Genomic DNA, 24,088 nt, shown 5'->3' with positions numbered 1-24,088 from the left:
TAATTTGTTTATAACTTTTAACTTTATATTGAGTAAAACCTTGCATATTTTAGGATGTGGAAGTAAAATGTTGAATTTCTTTTATATTGATTTAGAATTTAAGTTCTTTAATAACATATTTTAGGGGTTTATTTGTTTAATTAACAGTATTTTGTTTTAATGTTAAAGAAAAAAGGTGACCATGTGATTTCAAAATAGTATTTAATGCACGATATTAGAAATTATTAAAATCTGTAATTGTTAAGATGTTGACTAGTTCACTGACTAGTTGACAAGCTTGTCCATAGCGTTGTTACTAAGCAACAGAAGTAGTTCAAAGGCTAATGTCCTTAAAGATCTATGATATTATTCTACTCTGATAATAAGAATTCCGACTGCACACTGCATATGTTAACATCTCTTTGATATTTTAAGTGGATTAAAAACGATTTTAATATAATTCTATAAAATATATAATTTTATTAATTTTTATTAAAAAAATTACTTAAATTTGTATAAAAGTTTAATTATATTTTACACAGACTTGCATATAAATTGACTAAATTAAGAGATTACGAAAAATCGAAAACAGTAGGGACACTCACAGCTTTAAACTACTACAACAGTAAAATCTAATATTAAACAGCTTTTAAAAAACTTTCAACATTGAATAGTTAAAGTAAAACTGTGAATAAACCCAATTTATATAAAAATATTTTACAAAAATATACATACATTAATGATTACTTAAACTAATGTTTGATTTAACAGAAAAAGACAAATGTAATAAAATTTACATAAAAAAATACGTTAACAAAAAGTAATAGAATAGAATGAATCAGAAAAATAAGTAAAATAAAATAGGTAATAACAAAAATAGATAAATAATACAAAAGTTAGGAAAGTGGACAATGTTTAAACTAGAATAACTCTTTAGTTAGCTTTTTTAAAGCTTTCTAAAGTTCAATTTATAAAACTAATGGGACGAAGGAGAAAACTTTCCTAAATTCACAACACTCAAAAAAATAAGTACATCACAGAGAACTATATTTTTTGCGCTATTAAAACTACACAACTGTTCAGCAACAAATTATTAAACAAGTTTTTCGAAAACTTGCAAATGTTTAGCTATTGAACATATTCCATTTTCATTCATTACTTTTCATCCATATAAACATAAGCCTCATTGGTAATACCATTCTTAATGGCTTCCTTGGTAAGATTTGTTTTCGGTTCCTTGGTGTTATTCTCATCCGATGATGACGAGGGTTCATCGGTGGAAGCGGTTGCTGATGAGGTTGGTGGTGGTAGGGATTTAGGATCTTCGGGATCATTTTCATGTTCCACATATTTATAACGCATGGCCAGTAACATAAAGATGAACATGTCTATTACCATAAGAGCGGCGAAGAGGGCAAATTCAGCGGCCTAAAAAGAAGATAAGATAAACAAATTAAAACCGATGCACTATGAAGTAGAATATTTACTAGTCTCTAGGCTAAACTATAGTGCAGAATGTAGTCTAGACTTTAGACAAAACTATGGATTATAGATTATACTAGACTACAGACTAAACTGCAGATTACACCAGACAATAGACTAGACAATAGTTTACACTACAGATTAGACTAAGACTAAATAATAGACTAGACAATAGACTAGACTAGACTATATACTAGACTATAGACTAGACTATAGACTAGATTATAGATTAGACTATAGACTAGAAATATAGACTAGACTATAGACTAGACTATAGACTAGACTATAGACTAGACTATAGATACTATTGACTACTATAGACTAGACTATATAGACTAGACTATAGACTAGACTATAGACTAGACTATAGACTAGACTATAGACTAGACTATAGACTAGATATAGACTAGACTATAGACTAGACTATAGACTAATTATAGACTAGACTATAGACTAGACTATAGACTAGACATTAGACTATAGACTATAGACTAGACTATAGACTAGACTATAGACTAGACTATTAGACTAGACTATAGACTAGACTATAGACTAGACTATAGACTAGACTATAGACTAGACTATAGACTAGACTATAGACTAGACTATAGACTAGACTATAGACTAGACTATAGACTAGACTATAGACTAGACTATAGACTAGACTATAGACTAGACTATAGACTAGACTATAGACTAGACTATAGACTAGACTATAGACTAGACTATAGACTAGACTATAGACTAGACTATAGACTAGACTATAGACTAGACTATAGACTAGACTATAGACTAGACTATAGACTAGACTATAGACTAGACTATAGACTAGACTATAGAGACTATAGACTAGACTATAGACTAGACTATAGACTAGACTATAGACTAGACTATAGACTAGACTATAGACTAGACTATAGACTAGACTATAGACTAGACTATAGACTAGACTATAGACTAGACTATAGACTAGACTATAGACTAGACTATAGACTAGACTATAGACTAGACTATAGACTAGACTATAGACTAGACTATAGACTAGACTATAGACTAGACTATAGACTAGACTATAGACTAGACTATAGACTAGACTATAGACTAGACTATAGACTAGACTATAGACTAGACTATAGACTAGACTGTAGACTAGACTATAGACTAGACTATAGACTAGACTATAGACTAGACTATAGATAGACTATAGACTAGACTATAGACTAGACTATAGACTAGACTATAGACTAGACTATAGACTAGACTATAGACTAGACTATAGACTAGACTATAGACTAGACTATAGACTAGACTATAGACTAGACTATAGACTAGACTATAGACTAGACTATAGACTAGACTATAGACTAGACTATAGACTAGACTATAGACTAGACTATAGACTAGACTATAGACTAGACTATAGACTAGACTATAGACTAGACTATAGACTAGACTATAGACTAGACTATAGACTAGACTATAGACTAGACTATAGACTAGACTATAGACTAGACTATAGACTAGACTATAGACTAGACTATAGACTAGACTATAGACTAGACTATAGACTAGACTATAGACTAGACTATAGACTAGACTATAGACTAGACTATAGACTAGACCATAGACTAGACTATAGAATAGACTATAGACTAGACCATAGACTAGACTATAGAATAGACTATAGACTAGACTATAGACTAGACTATAGACTAGACTATAGACTAGACTATAGACTAGACTATAGACTAGACTATAGACTAGACTATAGACTAGACTATAGACTAGACCATAGACTAGACTATAGAATAGACTATAGACTAGACCATAGACTAGACTATAGAATAGACTATAGACTAGACTATAGACTAGACTATAGACTAGACCATAGACTAGACTATAGACTAGACTATAGACTAGACCATAGACTAGACTATAGACTAGACTATAGACTAGACTATAGACTAGACTAGACTAGACTATAGACTAGACTATAGACTAGACTATAGACTAGACTATAGACTAGACTATAGACTAGACTATAGACTAGACTATAGACTAGACTATAGACTAGACTATAGACTAGACTATAGACTAGACTATAGACTAGACTATAGACTAGACTGTAGACTAGACTATAGACTAGACTATAGACTAGACTATAGACTAGACTATAGACTAGACTATAGACTAGACTATAGACTAGACTATAGACTAGACTATAGACTAGACTATAGACTAGACTATAGACTAGGCTATAGACTAGACTATAGACTAGACTATAGACTAGACTATAGACTAGACTATAGACTAGACTAGACTACTAGACTATAGACTAGACTATAGACTAGACTATAGACTAGACTATAGACTAGACTATAGACTAGACTATAGACTAGACTATAGACTAGACTATAGACTAGACTATAGACTAGACTATAGACTAGACTATAGACTAGACTATAGACTAGACTATGACTAGACTATAGACTAGACTATAGACTAGACTATAGACTAGACTATAGACTAGACTATAGACTAGACTATAGACTAGACTATAGACTAGACTATAGACTAGACTATGACTAGACTATAGACTAGACTATAGACTAGACTATAGACTAGACTATAGACTAGACTATAGACTAGACTATAGACTAGACTATAGACTAGACTATAGACTAGACTATAGACTAGACTATAGACTAGACTATAGACTAGACTATAGACTAGACTATAGACTAGACTATAGACTAGACTATAGACTAGAGATAGATTAGACTATAGACTAGAATATAGACTAGACTATAGACTAGACGATAGACTAGACGATAGACTAGACGATAGACTAGACGATAGACTAGACGATAGACTAGACGATAGACTAGACTAGACTATAGACTAGGCGATAGACTGGACTATATACTAGACTATAGACTAGACGATAGACTAGACTATAGACTAGACGATAGACTAGACTATAGACTAGACGATAGACTAGACTATAGACTAGACGATAGACTAGACTTTAGACTAGACTATAGACTAGACTATAGACTAGACTATAGACTAGACTATGGACTAGACTATAAACTAGACTATAGACTAGACTATAGACTAGACTATAGACTAGACTATAGACTAGACTATAGACTAGATTATAGACTAGACTATAGACTAGACTATAGACTAGACTATAGACTAGACTATAGACTAGACTATAGACTAGACTATAGACTAGACTATAGACTAGACTATAGACTAGACTATAGACTAGACTATAGACTAGACTATAGACTAGACTATAGACTAGACTATAGACTAGACTATAGACTAGACTATAGACTAGACTATAGACTAGACTATAGACTAGACTATAGACTAGACTATAGACTAGACTATAGACTAGACTATAGACTAGACTATAGACCAGACTATAGACTAGACTATAGACTAGACTATAGACTAGACTATAGACTAGACTATAGACTAGACTATAGACTAGACTATAGACTAGACTATAGACTAGACTATAGACTAGACTATAGACTAGACTATAGACTAGACTATAGACTAGACTATAGACTAGACTATAGACTAGACTATAGGCTAGACTATAGGCTAGACTATAGACTAGACTATAGACTAGACTATAGACTAGACTATAGAATAGACTATAGACTAGACCATAGACTAGACTATAGAATAGACTATAGACTAGACTATAGACTAGACTATAGACTAGACTATAGACTAGACTATAGAATAGACTATAGACTAGACCATAGACTAGACTATAGAATAGACTATAGACTAGACTATAGACTAGACTATAGACTAGACTATAGACTAGACTATAGAATAGACTATAGACTAGACTATAGACTATACTATAGACTATACTATAGAATAGACTATAGACTAGACTGTAGACTAGACTATAGACTAGACTATAGACTAGACTATAGACTAGACTATAGACTAGACTATAGACTAGACTATAGACTAGACTATAGACTAGACTATAGACTAGACTATAGACTAGACTATAGACTAGACTATAGACTAGACTATAGACTAGACTATAGACTATAGACTAGACTATAGACTAGACTATAGACTAGACTATAGACTAGACTATAGACTAGACTATAGACTAGACTATAGACTAGACTATAGACTAGACTATAGACTAGACTATAGACTAGACTATAGACTAGACTATAGACTAGACTATAGACTAGACTATAGACTAGACTATAGACTAGACTATAGACTAGACTATAGACTAGACTATAGACTAGACTATAGACTAGACTATAGACTAGACTATAGACTAGACTATAGACTAGACTGTAGACTAGACTATAGACTAGACTATAGACTAGACTATAGACTAGACTATAGACTAGACTATAGACTAGACTATAGACTAGACTATAGACTAGACTATAGACTAGACTATAGACTAGACTATAGACTAGACTATAGACTAGACTATAGACTAGACTATAGACTAGACTATAGACTAGACTATAGACTAGACTATAGACTAGACTATAGACTAGACTATAGACTAGACTATAGACTAGATTATAGACTAGACTATAGACTAGACTATAGACTAGACTATAGACTAGACTATAGACTAGACTATATACTAGACTATATACTAGACTCTAGACTAGACTAGACTAGACTATAGACTAGACTATAGACTAGATTATAGACTAGACTATAGACTAGACTATAGACTAGATTATAGACTAGACTATAGACTAGACTATAGACTAGACGATAGACTAGACGATAGACTCGACTATAGGCTAGACTATAGACTAGACTATAGACTAGACTATAGACTAGACTATAGACTAGACTATAGACTAGACTATATACTAGACTATAGACTAGACTATAGACTAGACTAAAGACTAGACTATAGACTAGACTATAGACTAGACTATAGACTAGACTATAGACTAGACTATAGACTAGACTATAGACTAGACTATAGACTAGACTATAGACTAGACTATAGACTAGACTATAGACTAGACTATAGACTAGACTATAGACTAGACTATAGACTAGACTATAGACTAGACTATAGACTAGACTATAGACTAGACTATAGACTAGACTATAGACTAGACTATAGACTAGACTATAGACTAGACTATAGACTAGATTATAGACTAGACTATAGACTAGACTATAGACTAGACTATAGACTAGACTATAGACTAGACTATAGACTAGACTATAGACTAGACTATAGACTAGACTATAGACTAGACTATAGACTAGACTATAGACTAGACTATAGACTAGACTATAGACTAGACTATAGACTAGACTATAGACTAGACTATAGACTAGACTATAGACTAGACTATATACTAGACTATATACTAGACTCTAGACTAGACTATAGACTAGACTATAGACTAGATTATAGACTAGACTATAGACTAGACTATAGACTAGATTATAGACTAGACTATAGACTAGATTATAGACTAGACTATAGACTAGACTATAGACTAGACTATAGACTAGATTATAGACTAGACTATAGACTAGACTATAGACTAGACGATAGACTAGACGATAGACTCGACTATAGACTAGACTATAGACTAGACTATAGACTAGACTATAGACTAGACTATAGACTAGACTATAGACTAGACTATAGACTAGACTAAAGACTAGACTATAGACTAGACTATAGACTAGACTATGACTAGACTATAGACTAGACTATAGACTAGACTATAGACTAGACTATAGACTAGACTATAGACTAGACTATAGACTAGACTATAGACTAGACTATAGACTAGACTATAGACTAGACTATATACTTCTATAGTCTAGTCTATCGTCTAGTCTATCGTCTAGTCTATCATCTAGTCTATCGTCTAGTATATCGTCTAGTCTATCGTCTAGTCTATCGTCTAGTCTATCGTCTAGTCTATCGTCTAGTCTATCGTCTAGTCTATCGTCTAGTCTACCGTCTAGTCTAGCGTCTAGTCTATCGTCTAGTCTATCGTCTAGTTTATCGTCTAGTCTATCGTCTAGTCTATCGTCTAGTGTATCGTCTAGTCTATCGTCTAGTCTATCGTCTAGTCTATAGTCTAGTCTATAGTCTAGTCTATAGTCTAGTCTACTGTCTAGTCTCTAGTCTAGTCTACTGTCTAGTCTATAGTCTAGTCTATAGTCTAGTCTATAGTCTAGTCCATAGTCTAGTCTATAGTCTAGTCTATAGTCTAGTCTATAGTCTATATAGTCTAGTCTATAGTCTAGTCTATAGTCTAGTCTATAGTCTAGTCTATAGTCTAGTCTATAGTCTAGTCTATAGTCTAGTCTATAGTCTAGTCTATAGTCTAGTCTATAGTCTAGTCTATAGTCTAGTCTATAGTCTAGTCTATAGTCTAGTCTATAGTCTAGTCTATAGTCTAGTCTATAGTCTAGTCTATAGTCTAGTCTATAGTCTAGTCTATAGTCTAGTCCATAATCCAGTCTATAGTCTAGTCTATAGTCTAGTCTATAGTCTAGTCTATAGTCTAGTCTATAGTCTAGTCTATAGTCTAGTCTATAGTCTAGTCTATAGTCTAGTCTATAGTCTAGTCTATAGTCTAGTCTATAGTCTAGTCTATAGTCTAGTCTATAGTCTAGTCTATAGTCTAGTCTATAGTCTAGTCTATAGTCTAGTCTATAGTCTAGTCTATAGTCTAGTCTATAGTCTAGTCTATAGTCTAGTCTATAGTCTAGTCTATAATCTAGTCTAAGTCTAGTCTATAGTCTAGTCTATAGTCAAGTCTATAGTCTAGTCTATAGTCTAGTCTATAGTCTAGTCTATAGTCTAGTCTATAGTCTAGTCTATAGTCTAGTCTATAGTCTAGTCTATAGTCTAGTCTATAGTCTAGTCTATAGTCTAGTCTATAGTCTAGTCTATAGTCTAGTCTATAGTCTAGACTATAGTCTAGTCTATAGTCTAGTCTATAGTCTAGTCTATAGTCTTGTCTATAGTCTAGTCTATAGTCTAGTCTATAGTCTAGTCTATAGTCTAGTCTATAGTCTAGTCTATAGTCTAGTCTATAGTCTAGTCTATAGTCTAGTCTATATTCTAGTCTATAGTCTAGTCTATAGTCTAGTCTATAGTCTAGTCTATAGTCTAGTCTAGTCTATAGTCTAGTCTATAGTCTAGTCTATAGTCTAGTCTATAGTCTAGTCTATAGTCTAGTCTAGTCTATAGTCTAGTCTAGTCTATAGTCTAGTCTAGTCTATAGTCTAGTCTAGTCTATAGTCTAGTCTAGTCTATAGTCTAGTCTAGTCTATAGTCTAGTCTAGTCTAGTCTAGTCTAGTCTAGTCTAGTCTATAGTCTAGTCTAGTCTATAGTCTAGTCTAGTCTATAGTCTAGTCTAGTCTATAGTCTAGTCTAGTCTAGTCTATAGTCTAGTCTAGTCTATAGTCTAGTCTAGTCTATAGTCTAGTCTAGTCTAGTCTATAGTCTAGTCTAGTCTAGTATAGTCTCTAGTCTAGTCTAGTCTATAGTCTAATCTATAGTCTAGTCTAGTCTAGTCTATAGTCTAGTCTATAGTCTAGTCTATAGTCTAGTCTATAGTCTAGTCTATAGTCTAGTCTATAGTCTAGTCTATAGTCTAGTCTATAGTCTAGTCTATAGTCTAGTCTATAGTCTAGTCTATAGTCTAGTCTATAGTCTAGTCTATAGTCTAGTCTATAGTCTAGTCTATAGTCTAGTCTATAGTCTAGTCTATAGTCTAGTCTATAGTCTAGTCTATAGTCTAGTCTATAGTCTAGTCTATAGTCTAGTCTATAGTCTAGTCTATAGTCTAGTCTATAGTCTAGTCTATAGTCTAGTCTATAGTCTAGTCTATAGTCTAGTCTATAGTCTAGTCTAGTCTAGTCTATAGTCTAGTCTATAGTCTAGTCTATAGTCTAGTCTATAGTCTAGTCTATAGTCTAGTCTATAGTCTAGTCTATAGTCTAGTCTATAGTCTAGTCTATAGTCTAGTCTATAGTCTAGTCTATAGTCTAGTCTATAGTCTAGTCTATAGTATAGTCTATAGTCTAGTCTACAGTCTAGTCTATAGTCTAGTCTATAGTCTAGTCTATAGTCTAGTCTATAGTCTAGTCTATAGTCTAGTCTATAGTCCAGTCTATAGTCTAGTCTATAGTCTAGTCTATAGTCTAGTCTATAGTCTAGTCTATAGTCTAGTCTATAGTCTAGTCTATAGTCTAGTCTATAGTCTAGTCTATAGTCTAGTATATAGTCTAGTCTATAGTCTAGTCAATAGTCTAGTCTATAGTCTAGTCTATAGTCTAGTCTATAGTCTAGTCTATAGTCTAGTCTATAGTCTAGTCTATAGTCTAGTCTATAGTCTAGTCTATAATCTAGTCTATAGTCTAGTCTATAGTCTAGTCTAGTCTATAGTCTAGTCTATAGTCTAGTCTATAGTCTAGTCTATAGTCTAGTCTATAGTCTAGTCTATAGTCTAGTCTATAGTCTAGTCTATAGTCTAGTCTATAGTCTAGTCTATAGTCTAGTCTATAGTCTAGTCTAGTCTATAGTCTAGTCTAGTCTATAGTCTAGTCTAGTCTATAGTCTAGTCTAGTCTATAGTCTAGTCTATAGTCTAGTCTATAGTCTAGTCTATAGTCTAGTCTATAGTCTAGTCTATAGTCTAGTCTATAGTCTAGTCTATAGTCTAGTCTATAGTCTAGTCTATAGTCTAGTCTATAGTCTAGTCTATAGTCTAGTCTATACTCTAGTCTATAGTCTAGTCTATAGTCTAGTCTATAGTCTAGTCTATAGTCTAGTCTATAGTCTAGTCTATAGTCTATAGTCTAGTCTATAGTCTAGTCTATAGTCTAGTCTATAGTCTAGTCTATAGTCTAGTCTATAGTCTAGTCTATAGTCTAGTCTATTGTCTAGTCTATTGTCTAGTCTATAGTCTAGTCTATAGTCTAGTCTATAGTCTAGTCTATTGTCTAGTCTATAGTCTAGTCTATAGTCTAGTCTATAGTCTAGTCTATAGTCTAGTCTATAGTCTAGTCTATAGTCTAGTCTATAGTCTAGTCTATAGTCTAGTCTATAGTCTAGTCTATAGTCTAGTCTATAGTCTAGTCTATAGTCTAGTCTATAGTCTAGTCTATAGTCTAGTCTATAGTCTAGTCTATAGTCTAGTCTATAGTCTAGTCTATAGTCTAGTCTATAGTCTAGTCTATAGTCTAGTCTATAGTCTAGTCTATAGTCTAGTCTATAGTCTAGTCTATAGTCTAGTCTATAGTCTAGTCTATAGTCTAGTCTATAGTCTAGTCTATAGTCTAGTCTATAGTCTAGTCTATAGTCTAGTCTATAGTCTAGTCTATAGTCTAGTCTATAGTCTAGTCTATATTCTAGTCTATAGTCTAGTCTATAGTCTAGTCTATAGTCTAGTCTATAGTCTAGTCTATAGTCTAGTCTATAGTCTAGTCTATAGTCTAGTCTATAGTCTAGTATATAGTCTAGTCTATAGTTTAGTCTATAGTCTAGTCTATAGTCTAGTCTATAGTCTAGTCTATAGTCTAGTCTATAGTCTAGTCTATAGTCTAGTCTATAGTCTAGTCTATAGTCTAGTCTATAGTCTAGTCTATAGTCTAGTCTATAGTCTAGTCTATAGTCTAGTCTATAGTCTAGTCTATAGTCTAGTCTATAGTCTAGTCTATAGTCTAGTCTATAGTCTAGTCTATAGTCTAGTCTATAGTCTAGTCTATAGTCTAGTCTATAGTCTAGTCTATAGTCTAGTCTATAGTCTAGTCTATAGTCTATAGTCTAGTCTATAGTCTAGTCTATAGTCTAGTCTATAGTCTAGTCTATAGTCTAGTCTATAGTCTAGTCTATAGTCTAGTCTATAGTCTAGTCTATAGTCTAGTCTATAGTCTAGTCTATAGTCTAGTCTATAGTCTAGTCTATAGTCTAGTCTATAGTCTAGTCTATAGTCTAGTCTATAGTCTAGTCTATAGTCTAGTCTATAGTCTAGTCTATAGTCTAGTCTATAGTCTAGTCTGTAGTCTAGTCTATAGTCTAGTCTATAGTCTAGTCTATAGTCTAGTCTATAGTCTAGTCTATAGTCTAGTCTATAGTATAGTCTATAGTCTAGTCTATAGTCTAGTCTATAGTCTAGTCTATAGTCTAGTCTATAGTCTAGTCTATAGTCTAGTCTATGGTCTAGTCTATGGTCTAGTCTAGTCTAGTCTATAGTCTAGTCTATAGTCTAGTCTATAGTCTAGTCTATAGTCTAGTCTATAGTCTAGTCTATAGTCTAGTCTATAGTCTAGTCTATAGTCTAGTCTATAGTCTAGTCTATAGTCTAGTCCACAGTCTAGTCTATAGTCTAGTCTATAGTCTAGTCTATAGTCTAGTCTATAGTCTAGTCTATAATCTAGTCTATAGTCTAGTCTATAGTCTAGTCTATAGTCTAGTCTATAGTCTAGTCTAGTCTAGTCTATAGTCTAGTCTATAGTCTAGTCTATAGTCTAGTCTATAGTCTAGTCTATAGTCTAGTCTATAGTCTAGTCTATAGTCTAGTCTATAGTCTAGTCTATAGTCTAGTCTATAGTCTAGTCTATAGTCTAGTCTATAGTCTAGTCTATAGTCTAGTCTATAGTCTAGTCTATAGTCTAGTCTATAGTCTAGTCTATAGTCTAGTCTATAGTCTAGTCTATAGTCTAGTCTATAGTCTAGTCTATAGTCTAGTCTATAGTCTAGTCTATAGTCTAGTCTATAGTCTATAGTCTAGTCTATAGTCTAGTCTATAGTCTAGTCTATAGTCTAGTCTATAGTCTAGTCTATAGTCTAGTCTATAGTCTAGTCTATAGTCTAGTCTATAGTCTAGTCTATAGTCTAGTCTATAGTCTAGTCTATAGTCTAGTCTATAGTCTAGTCTATAGTCTAGTCTATAGTCTAGTCTATAGTCTAGTCTATAGTCTAGTCTATAGTCTAGTCTAAGTCTAGTCTATAGTCTAGTCTATAGTCTAGTCTATAGTCTAGTCTATAGTCTAGTCTATAGTCTAGTCTATAGTCTAGTCTATAGTCTAGTCTATAGTCTAGTCTATAGTCTAGTCAGTATAGTCTATAGTCTAGTCTATAGTCTAGTCTATAGTCTAGTCTATAGTCTAGTCTATAGTCTAGTCTATAGTCTAGTCTATAGTCTAGTCTATAGTCTAGTCTATAGTCTAGTCTATAGTCTAGTCTATAGTCTAGTCTATAGTCTAGTCTATAGTCTAGTCTATAGTCTAGTCTATAGTCTAGTCTATAGTCTAGTCTATAGTCTAGTCTATAGTCTAGTCTATAGTCTAGTCTATAGTCTAGTCTATAGTCTAGTCTATAGTCTAGTCTAAGTCTAGTCTATAGTCTAGTCTATAGTCTAGTCTATAGTCTAGTCTATAGTCTAGTCTATAGTCTAGTCTATAGTCTAGTCTATAGTCTAGTCTATAGTCTAGTCTATAGTCTAGTCTATAGTCTAGTCTAGTCTAGTCTATAGTCTAGTCTATAGTCTAGTCTATAGTCTAGTCTATAGTCTAGTCTATAGTCTAGTCTATAGTCTAGTCTATAGTCTGGTCTATAGTCTAGTCTATAGTCTATATCTAGTCTAGTTCTATAGTCTAGTCTAGTCTATAGGTCTAGTCTAGTCTAGTCTAGTCTAGTCTATAGTCTAGTCTAGTCTAGTCTAGTCTAGTCTAGTCTAGTCTAGTCTAGTCCTAGTCTAGTCTAGTCTAGGTACCAGTCTAGTCTATAGTCTAGTCTAGTCTAGTCTAGTCTAGTCTAGTCTATAGTCTAGTCTAGTCTAGTCTATGTCTAGTTCTAGTCTAGTCTATAGTCTAGCTAGTCTATAGTCTAGTCTAGTCTAGTCTATAGTCTAGTCTAGTCTGTAGTCTAGTCTAGTCTATAGTCTAGTCTATAGTCTAGTCTATAGTCTAGTCTATAGTCTAGTCTACAGTCTAGTCTATAGTCTAGTCTATAGTCTAGTCTATAGTCTAGTCTATAGTCTAGTCTATAGTCTAGTCTATAGTCTAGTCTATAGTCTAGTCTATAGTCTAATCTATAGTCTAGTCTATAGTCTAGTCTATAGTCTAGTCTAGTCTAGTCTAAGTCTAGTCTAGTCTAGTCTAGTCTAGTCTAGTCTAGTCTAGTCTAGTCTGTCTAGTCTAGTCTAGTCTAGTCTAGTCTAGTCTAGTCTGTCTAGTCTAGTCTATTAGTTAGTCTATAGTCTAGTCTAGTCTATAGTCTAGTCTAGTCTATAGTCTAGTCTATAGTCTAGTCTATAGTCTAGTCTAGTCTATAGTCTAGTCTATAGTCTAGTCTATAGTCTAGTCTAGTCTATAGTCTAGTCTATAGTCTAGTCTATAGTCTAGTCTATAGTCTAGTCTATAGTCTAGTCTAGTCTATAGTCTAGTCTATAGTCTAGTCTATAGTCTAGTCTAGTCTATAGTCTAGTCTAGTCTATAGTCTACTCTATAGTCTAGTCTATAGTCCAGTCTATAGTCTAGTCTATAGTCTAGTCTATAGTCTAGTCTATAGTCTAGTCTATAGTCTAGTCTAGTCTAGTCTAGTCTAGTCTAGTCTAGCTTATAGTCTAGTCTAGTCTAGTCTATAGTCTAGTCTATAGTCTAGTCTATAGTCTAGTCTATAGTCTAGTCTAGTCTATAGTCTAGTCTATAGTCTAGTCTATAGTCTAGTCTATAGTCTAGTCTATAGTCTAGTCTATAGTCTAGTCTATAGTCTAGTCTATAGTCTAGTCTATAGTCTAGTCTATAGTCTAGTCTATAGTCTAGTCTATAATCTAGTTTAGTCTAGTCTAGTCTATAGTCTAGTCTATAGTCTAGTCTATAGTCTAGTCTATAGTCTAGTCTATAGTCTAGTCTATAGTCTAGTCTATAGTCTAAATTATAAACTTGACTATAAACTAGACTATATTTTGGACTATATACTAGACTTTAGACCATGGCTAGACCAGATAGTAAACTAAATATATATATTCTAGTTTATATTCAAAATGAAAGGGAAATTTAATGTTTTGCTAGTATTTTAACCTGAGATTCAAAGAATTTTAATTCGGCTATAACCACCACCAACATGTTGCCTATAGCGACTGAAAGTAACCAGCATGCTTGCAATACCGATTTTCATTGACTGAGGTGCTTGTGTAAAGGAGAACTCTAGACCGGTGATGGAGAACATAATCTCAGCTGCTGTTATGACAATAATTTGAGGCAACTGCCACATCATATGTACGGAATTGGGTTCGGTTACCACAAGGGTTTGATAGTTCTGAAAAAGAAATTATAAATTTTAAAGTCATTGCGAAAACTAATCTAAATCAATTCACTGTAAAAGAATTTTTGCTCCACAGCCAATAACTTTTAATTGAATCTAGGTTGAATTGTTATACTTACAAATCCCTCCTTATTATTTCCATTCAGCATCAAGACATAAACACCTCCAGCTCTGGCTGTAACATTTGTCAATGGTATGCCATTTAAAGATAAAATCACATTGCCTCTAGCAACGGTAATGGCTTGAGAAGTATTATATGAAGTCAGGGAAGTTTTAAGACTACTAGAATCCTCCAAAGTAAAATTACCCTCACTAGCGGGTATATTAAGCAAAACTCTGACAATGGGATTTCCCAAATTAGGCTTTTCCGGGTTATCTTCAAATTCATGCATACGATCGTTGGCTATGAAATAACTGACTGCCTTTCCAGGCACCACATTAATATTACCCGCAACACTTGGACAATTAGAGTCTACGGCCGTAGCTTCAAACTTATAGGCCATCATCAGAGGAGCCATAACCTGCTGTTCCTGCCATAAACCCAATGAAGGTAAATGCATATCTGTTTTCATATCGCCAAGAGGTAGTTCGGTATTAAAACTATAATGACAAGGCATGCCATTATAATTCTCAATTGTGAGCTCATGCCCGTGGGTAAAACAGGTTCTAAAGCTTCTAATTTAAGTTCTACAAAGGCGGAGAGTATAAAGGCGCCAGCTGCCAATAAACCACCCAAGGTTAATTTTTGTAATGGCCTTTTTATGCCAATCATGGCCAATAGAGGATATATAACATAATCAAAGATGGGTATAAAGCCCAAAATCAATAAAGGATTAATGACCTGCATTTGATCGGGTTTAATGGTGAAACCCCATAATTCACCATCCATACGTGTTGCCTGGAAAGTCCAACGAGAACCTTGTTGATCGAAAAGAGCCCAGAATACGGGGAAAGGCAAGAATAGTACCAAAATCTTTAATAAAGTCTTAGTATCGGAAACCATTTTTTGTCCCACTTTAGGTTCAGCATAATCCAACCAATGTTTACGTGGACTTGTCTTACGTTCTCTTCTCCATCCCCCAATGGCATGGGAAATACACTGAGAAACACCAAAAATCATATTACCGGCAGGAGGTTTCATTACATAAAGCTTTTTGCCGGCTATAAAAATCACAACCGAGAGCAACATTAATACGGCAGGCACACCGAAGGCCAAGGAGAAACAGTCTTTATCGCCAAAACAATGAACATCTTCACGTAGAATGGGTGTAACGGAGGTAGAAATCATCGAACCGGCATTAATGGCAAAATAGAAAGCGAAAAGAAAGTGGCCAATTGTTTGGCTTGTTCGGGCAATTTGAATTGATCACCACCAAAGCTGAAACACACGGCTTTATGCCTCCCGTTCCAATGGCTATGAGAACCAGACCCAGTATTGTTGCCGGTCTGAAAAGAATTAAATATTTAGTTTTTAAATTTGTATATTTTATATCTTTATATCTTTATTAAGGTGGCCTCTCTTGATTAAATTCAAGCTGCTCCGTACAGAGACATATCCCTCCGTACACAGAGACATGTTGCTCTATACTGCGACATCTCCAGCTAAAGCTGATCTATATAGTGTCAAATCTCGATTTAACTCAAGCTGCTTTATATAGAGTCAACTCTCGATTCATCTCAAGTTGCTCTATATAGAGTCAACCTTCGATTAGCTCAAATGCTCTATATAGAGTCGTCTCTGGATTCAGCTCAAACTGCTCTATACAGAGTCAACTCTCTCTCAGCTCAAGCTGCTATATATAGAGTCAACTCTCGTTTCAGCTTAAGTTGCTCTATATAGAGTCAACTCTCGCTTCAGACCAAGCTTCTCTATATAGAGTCTACTCTCGTTTCAGCTCAAACTGCTCTATATAGAGACAACTCTCGCTTCAGCTCAAACTGCTCTATATAGAGTTAACTCTCGTTTCAGCTCAAGCTCAATAGAGTCAACTCTCGTTTCAGCTCAAGCCGCTCTATATGGAGTCAACTCTCGCTTCAGCTCAAACTGCTCTATATAGAGTCAACTCTCGTTTCAGCTCAAGCTCTATATTTATAGTCAGCTCTCTCTTAAGCTAAATCTGCTCTATACAGCGACAATTCTCGCAATATTTGTTCATTAGGCTGATGCCAGATTGGGCGCTACAAGCGATGCGAAGCTTTGCGCTACAAATTTTTGCTTGGGTTTCTCGCATCAACCTTCGCTTTCACTCTGACATGACACATAGGAAAACACAAGGAAAGGTTTGTAGCGCAAAGCTTCGCATCGCTTGAAGCGCCCACTCTGACATCAGCCTTGCTCGCTTCAGGTTAATCTGCTCTATGTAGCTTAAGCTCCTGCAGTTCAATGCATACACATTTCCCGCTAAAGTTATTAAATATTCTCGATTGTGCTCAAGCTGCTCTAAGGAGAATTTTAAAATTTCAATACTTACTGCACCGGTAGATTAAGTGATGGCACTGCACCCAAGGCCACAATTATGCCACCAATCGCATAAACTATAGACAAATATAGGATCGTCTTAAATTTACCCAGCCAACTGTCAGCAACAATGGCACCCACCAGGGGGCACAAATACACCAACATGGTGAAGACATGAAACAAAACCGTTGAAGTATCTTTGTCATAATGCAATTTACTGGTGAGATAGAGAACCAAAATGGCTATAATAAAAATAATATTTAATACAAAAAAGTGTTAAATATTTATTTAAGCAAATTTAATTTATTAAAAACCACTTACTTCTCATGCCATAATAATTGAAACGTTCACAAAACTCATTGCTGATGATAAAACCCACAGATTTTGGATATTTCACCGGCTGTAAATGGAAAGAAAAAGAAAAGTAAATAAAAATGTAATTGATTGTTTAAAAACCGCAATTTTTTTGTTAAAAAATATTTAATATTTCTGGTATATTTTCTTAGCATTCCAGCACGTAGTTGTTGAAAAAAAAAATACATATTTTGTAATTTTAGTTTTTTTTTAACAAAATTCTTTGGTAAAATTATCTTTTTTTTGAATTTCTGGAAAACACAAAACTTGTAAGCTTAACTGGTATAATTAGCGATACCCTACTTAGGTATATTTATACTAAATCCCGCTTACATTTTGTTCAAATGTCAGCAGCACACAATAAGCAGTTGTACTCTAAACCAATGAAAAACTAGCATATGTTTCCTGTTATACTATCAGTGGAGCTAAGAAATACTCAATCCAAAGCTAGAGCTTCCTATTAGTCTTATTCGTTAGATCATTCTAAATATTTGTCATTATTTTAATCAACATTTGTTGATTTTAGTAGACGTATGGAAACAAGTTTTGATTGATTTGTTTTTAGTTTTACTCTTTTCATTACAATTTAGCTGAATAATTATTTTGTTCATGTTTTTTTTTACATTTAAAATCAACTGTAATTACCCACAAATTTAATTAAAAAAAATGCTAGACATACGATGTACGTATTATATTCAATAATTTTAAAAACTTTGTAAATAACATGTGGCAAATGGCGTTTATAAGTGGAAATTTTGAATAACAAAATTGCTATAACGATGGGTGATTGCTAAAACTGAATTTTTCGTCTGTGTCTAGTCTACAGTCTAGTCTATAGTCTAGTCTCTAGTTTTGTATATAGTCTAGTCTATAGTCTAGTCAATAGTCTAGTCTATAGTCTAGTCTATAGTCTAGTCTATAGTCTAGTCTATAGTCTAGTCTATAGTATAGTTATAGTCTAGTTATAGTCTAGTCTATAGTCTAGTCTATAGTCTAGTCTATATTCTAGTCTATAGTCTAGTCTATAGTCTAGTCTATAGTCTAGTCTATAGTATAGTCTATAGTATAGTCTATAGTCTAGTCTATAGTCTAGTCTATAGTCTAGTCTATAGTCTAGTCTATAGTCTAGTCTATAGTCTAGTCTATAGTCTAGTCTATAGTCTAGTCTATAGTCTAGTCTATAGTCTATAGTCTAGTCTATAGTCTAGTCTATAGTCTAGTCTATAGTCTAGTCTATAGTCTAGTCTGGTCTATAGTTTTGTCTATAGTCTAGTCTATAGTCTAGTCTATAGTCTAGTCTATAGTCTAGTCTATAGTCTAGTCTATAGTCTAGTTTATAGTCTAGTTTATAGTCTAGTCTATAGTCTAGTCTATAGTCTAGTCTATATTCTAGTCTATAGTCTAGTCTATAGCCTAGTCTATAGTCTAGTCTAGATAGTCTATAGTCTAGTCTATAGTCTAGTCTATAGTCTAGTCTATAGTCTAGTCTATAGTCTAGTCTATAGTCTAGTCTATAGTCTAGTCTATAGTCTAGTCTATAGTCTTATAGTCTAGTCTCTAGTCTAGTCTATAGTCTAGTCTATAGTCTAGTCTATAGTCTAGTCTATAGTCTAGTCTATAGTCTAGTCATAGTCTAGTCTATAGTCTAGTCTATAGTCTAGTCTATAGTTAGTCTATAGTCTAGTCTATAGTCTAGTCTATAGTCTAGTCTATAGTCTAGTCTATAGTCTAGTCTAAGTCTAGTCTATAGTCTAGTCTATAGTCAGTATATAGCTAGTCTATAGTCTAGTCTATAGTCTAGTCTATAGTCTAGTCGATAGTCTAGTCGATAGTCGAGCCAGAGGCGAGCGACAGTCGAGGCGAGAGGCGAACTAACGAACGAACGAACGAACGAACGAACGAAGACGAAGAACGAACGAACGAACGAACGAACGAACGAACGAACGAACGAACGAACGAACGAACGAACGAACAAACGAACGAACGAACAACGAACGAAAACGAACGAACGAACGAACGAACGAACGAACGAAGAACGAAACGAACGAACGAACGAAACGAACGAAACGAACGAACGAACTAACGAACGAACGAACGAACGAACGAACGAAACGAACGAACGAACGAACAAACGAACGAACGAACGAACGAAACGAACTAACGAACGAACGAACGAACGAAAACGAACGACCAACGAACGAACGAACGAACGAACTAAACGAACAACGAACGAACGAACGAACTAACGAACGAACGAAACGAACGAACTAACTAACGAACGAACAACGAACGAAAACGAACGAACGAACTAAGAACTAACTAAACGAACTAACGAACTAACGAACTAACACGAACTAACTAACGAACTAACGAACTAACTAACTAACGAAACTAACTAACTAACTAACTAACTAACTAACAAAAACTAACTAATTACTAACTAACTCACTAACTAACTAACTAACTAACAATAACTAACTAACTAACTAACTAACAACTAACTAACTGAGCTCTTCTTTCCCTTAAGCTTTAGCTTCTCTAAAGAAAATCTCGTCTCACGCTTAATCCTGAAAAGTAAATTCTGAGGAGATTAAATTCCATTAACTTTTAATGTATTTTTTTAGAAAAAAATAAAATACTAATCCCACTTATTACCAGTAATCAATTAAACATTAATTTGCATATTATTAATTTTAATAAATCTATGTAAATGTTTGGATATTTCCCTTATAATGAGAATATGTCTGATTTTACTGCTAACTTATCTATAATAAATAACACTTGATAAATTCTACACAAAGATTTTACAAACTTTTAATAGTTTATTTAACAAAAGGGGAAAAATAACAACAAATTAAAGTCATAAATTATAGTTATAAAAAAGAACTGTTACAGCTTATGAAGTGTAACGTAATAAACTAACGTTATTTATAAGTATTTTTTCCAAATAAATATAAACAAAATCTATCAAGTCTAAGTCAAGGATGGTCAATGGTATAATTTTGTTAAATTGTTTGTTAACATTAGCAGCTACGAAAAATGCTACTACATTCGTGTGCAAATTTTTGTATGAGAGGGTTTTTGAAATAATGAATTTGTTTTATTTTTTTTTGATTACAAAAAATCAAGAAAAGACAAAAAACGCAAAATATTATTATTTAACAATATTAAAGTTACTAATATAATAATGAAAACAATTTAAGCTATATGAAGAAAAAACTAAAAAAAATTACATAAGATGATATTTTTTTTTTAAATTTTATGTTTTTTAAACATGCAAAAATGTTTTGCTTTTTTTCAGTTTAACACACATTTATTTTCTTTATTTTGAGGTGTTTTAAACGTAAGTTGTAAATAATTTATTATATAAAACCATTAAATGTAAAGATATATGGTTTTTTTATTATTATTTTTAACAAATTTTGCAAGGCATTTTTTTAAACACTATTTATTGTTACGGGGTTTAAAACCTAGAGCAACCAATAATTAAAAAAAAGTTTCAGCAAAGTAAGCCTACCTTTCTTTAACAAACTTTTTAGTTTTGACAGAACATGAGAAAAAGAAAGCTTCATATCTCGCCAAAGTTGATCTAGTCAGAGACTTATTCCGCTTTTGCTTCAACGCTGCTCTTATAGGGATATTTCCCGATTAAGCATAAGATGTTCTATATAGAATCTTACTTCACTTGTCATATGTCTATATAGACATATCTCCAAGAGCCGTATCTAGCTTGAGTTCCTCTTTACAGAGACTTAACTCGCTTATGCCTAAGCTGCTTTGTAGAGATATTTCTCAATGAATCTCCATATAGAAACACTTTAACATGTTTCTAGAAACATGTTTCTCATAAGATATCTCTGGTTTAAGCTGAAGATGCTTTTTATAGAGACTCTCTTACTCTCTTAAGATCAAGCTACTCTTAAGTTCAAGTTGATTTAGGCCAAACCGTTCTATACAGAGACATCCTTCGCTTAAATTCAAAGCTGCTCTATAGAGCCCCGAAACGCAGTGAGCTCTTAGATGAGCTATCTTATACTCATACGTTCACGCGTACGTATGCTCACACATGTATAAAAAACAAACAAAAACCAGTCAGAAATCTATTTCTTACTCTCTTTTGCTTAAGCAAAAACTAGTCTATAGAGAAACATCTCTCGCTTAAGCTCAAGCTCAATGTATAGATACATTTTTCGAAAATCTCGAATTGCTTAAGTGGGTTTTACCTCACCTTGAGCTGCTATATATGGAAAAATTTCTCATTTAAGCACAAGATGCTCTATATAGAGAAATCTCTCGTTTGAACTCAGTCAGAGAACTATTTTTTTATTCTCCGCCTTTCGCTGATATAGAGAAATCTTTTCCTTAAGTTCAAGCTACTCTATAGAGAGACATCGCTCGTTTAAGCTCAAGCTCAATGTATAGATACATTTTTTGAAAATCTCGAATTACATAAGTGTGTTTACCTCACCTTAAGCTGCTTTATATTGAAAAATCGCTCATTTAAGCTCAAGATGCTCTATATAGAGACATCTCTCGTTTGAACTCAAGCTGTTCTATACAGAGAAATTTGTTGCTTAAGCTCAAGCTACTCTATCGAGAGACATCTCTCGCTTAAGCTCAAGCTCTATGTATAGAGACATTTTTCGAAAATCTCTAATTGCTTAAGCATGTTTCAACCTAGGTTAAGCTGCTCTATATTGGAAAATCTGCTCTATTAGAGATATAACTCGCTTAAGAGCCATATCTCGCTAAAGGTCATCTTCACAGAGATTTATCTTGCTTATGCTCAAGCTCCAGACAGACTTGTCTGGCTTATGCTCAAGCTGCTCTTTATAAAGTTATTCCTTGATATCAAGCTTCTGTATAAATAGACATATTTCTATTTCTATATAGAAAGACTTTAAACTGTTTCTGGAAACATGTTGAACTTGAGTTCAAACTGTACTATAGCTCGTCTGGCTTATGCTCTTTATAAAGATATTACTTGATATCAAGCTTCTATATAAAGAGACATATTTCAATTAAGCTCAAGATGTTCTATATAGAAAGACTTTAAACTGTTTCTGGAAACATGTTGAACTTGAGTTCAAACTACACTATATAGAATCTTCTCTCATATATGCTGAAGCTTAGGTTGATTTATAAAAATACATATTTATGTATCTCGTTTTAGACCAAACTGTTCTACACCGAGACCTATCGCGCATGAGCCTCTCTATATACCTCTCTAGCTTAAGCTACTGTATACAGAGACATCTCTCGTTTAAACTCGAAACTGCTCTATATATAGAACACTTTCGCTTAATCTCAAGCTACTCTATATAGAGACATCTTTTATTTAAACTGAAGGTGCCCTATATAGATACATCTCTCGCCAATTTTTGAATATTTTAAACTTACGTCCCTCGTAAAGGGGTCATCTCTGGAAAAATTTAAATAATCTCTCAATTAAGCTGAATTTGATTAAAAATTAAGAGAGATTTTTCGCTTATACAAAGTGCTTTTGTACAAAACAGTTATAAAACCGATATGGCTATACGACATTCAACTGTGGGAAACAGCCTCCTCATCTAATGTTGAAAAATTACAAAGAAAGCAGTCAGCACTGTTAAGGTCAATAACAGGTGCTCCGTGGTACATTCGCAATAGTAATATTCATAGGAATGTCCCCATAATACGCGAGGAGATCAAATTCTCTTGTTTAACCTACTTGTCGAAACTAATGGATCACCCAAATCCCCTTGCCAGGGAGTTGCTGTCATTTGAGGGTCATAGACGACTGAGAAGAACGGAAACATTGGATTTTGCCAGATAATCAAATTATCGAGAACTTTGGTTGAAATTGCATTGGCAATAACAACGTTAGTTATAATTTAGGTTAAGATTTTAATACTTATTGTAAATTTCTACATAAGAAAGATTCAATAAAGAATAAATAAAATGAAAAAAAAAAAGATTTTTCGCTTAAACTTTGGCTACTCTAAAAATAAAGCAAGTCACGATAACATAACACTCTGTTTCATTTATTAAATTTGCTAATTTCTACTTTTTTTCAAATTAAAATAAATTTGGATTAATATTAATGCCATAAGATTAGTTTTATGCATATATTCTGAAATAACATTTAACATAACGGGTTTATTGTTTTTATTTAGCAGATAATAAGATCAATTAATAGTTTCAAATTATAATCTATAAAAATTCCACTAGGCAATCAGAACTTCTTTGCACATAATTAAAGAATTATAACCTGTTTATAAAACATATCATTGAGTTATGGATCGTACCTCGCCAAAAACATTTTAACTTGTTTCTCTCAATTATTACCATTAAAAGTGCAAGTGGCCCACTTTTATAGTTGTAACAATTAACTAAAGGCTGAAAATTAAGTACTTAATGTTATTTTGTTAACAACTTTTTCTTATCATTAATGTTTCAAATTCGCTTTTAATACTTTAAATAGAAAA

The 24,088-nt window shown here is 33.4% G+C and overlaps 1 pseudogene; it reads right to left on the bottom strand.

The window, feature by feature from the left end:
* Positions 1 to 484: 484 nt before the first annotated feature.
* LOC119609576 lies at positions 485 to 17,665 on the bottom strand (annotated as a pseudogene).
* Positions 17,666 to 24,088: the final 6,423 nt, after the last annotated feature.

This window comes from Lucilia sericata, unplaced genomic scaffold, assembly GCF_015586225.1.
Source record: "Lucilia sericata isolate MDLA Ls3-8-SP2 unplaced genomic scaffold, ASM1558622v1 Contig001008F_arrow, whole genome shotgun sequence".
Classification (NCBI taxonomy): Eukaryota; Metazoa; Arthropoda; class Insecta; order Diptera; family Calliphoridae; genus Lucilia; species Lucilia sericata.
Note: the sequence above shows the minus strand (reverse complement) of the source record. Positions and strands in the feature narration are given on the sequence as shown.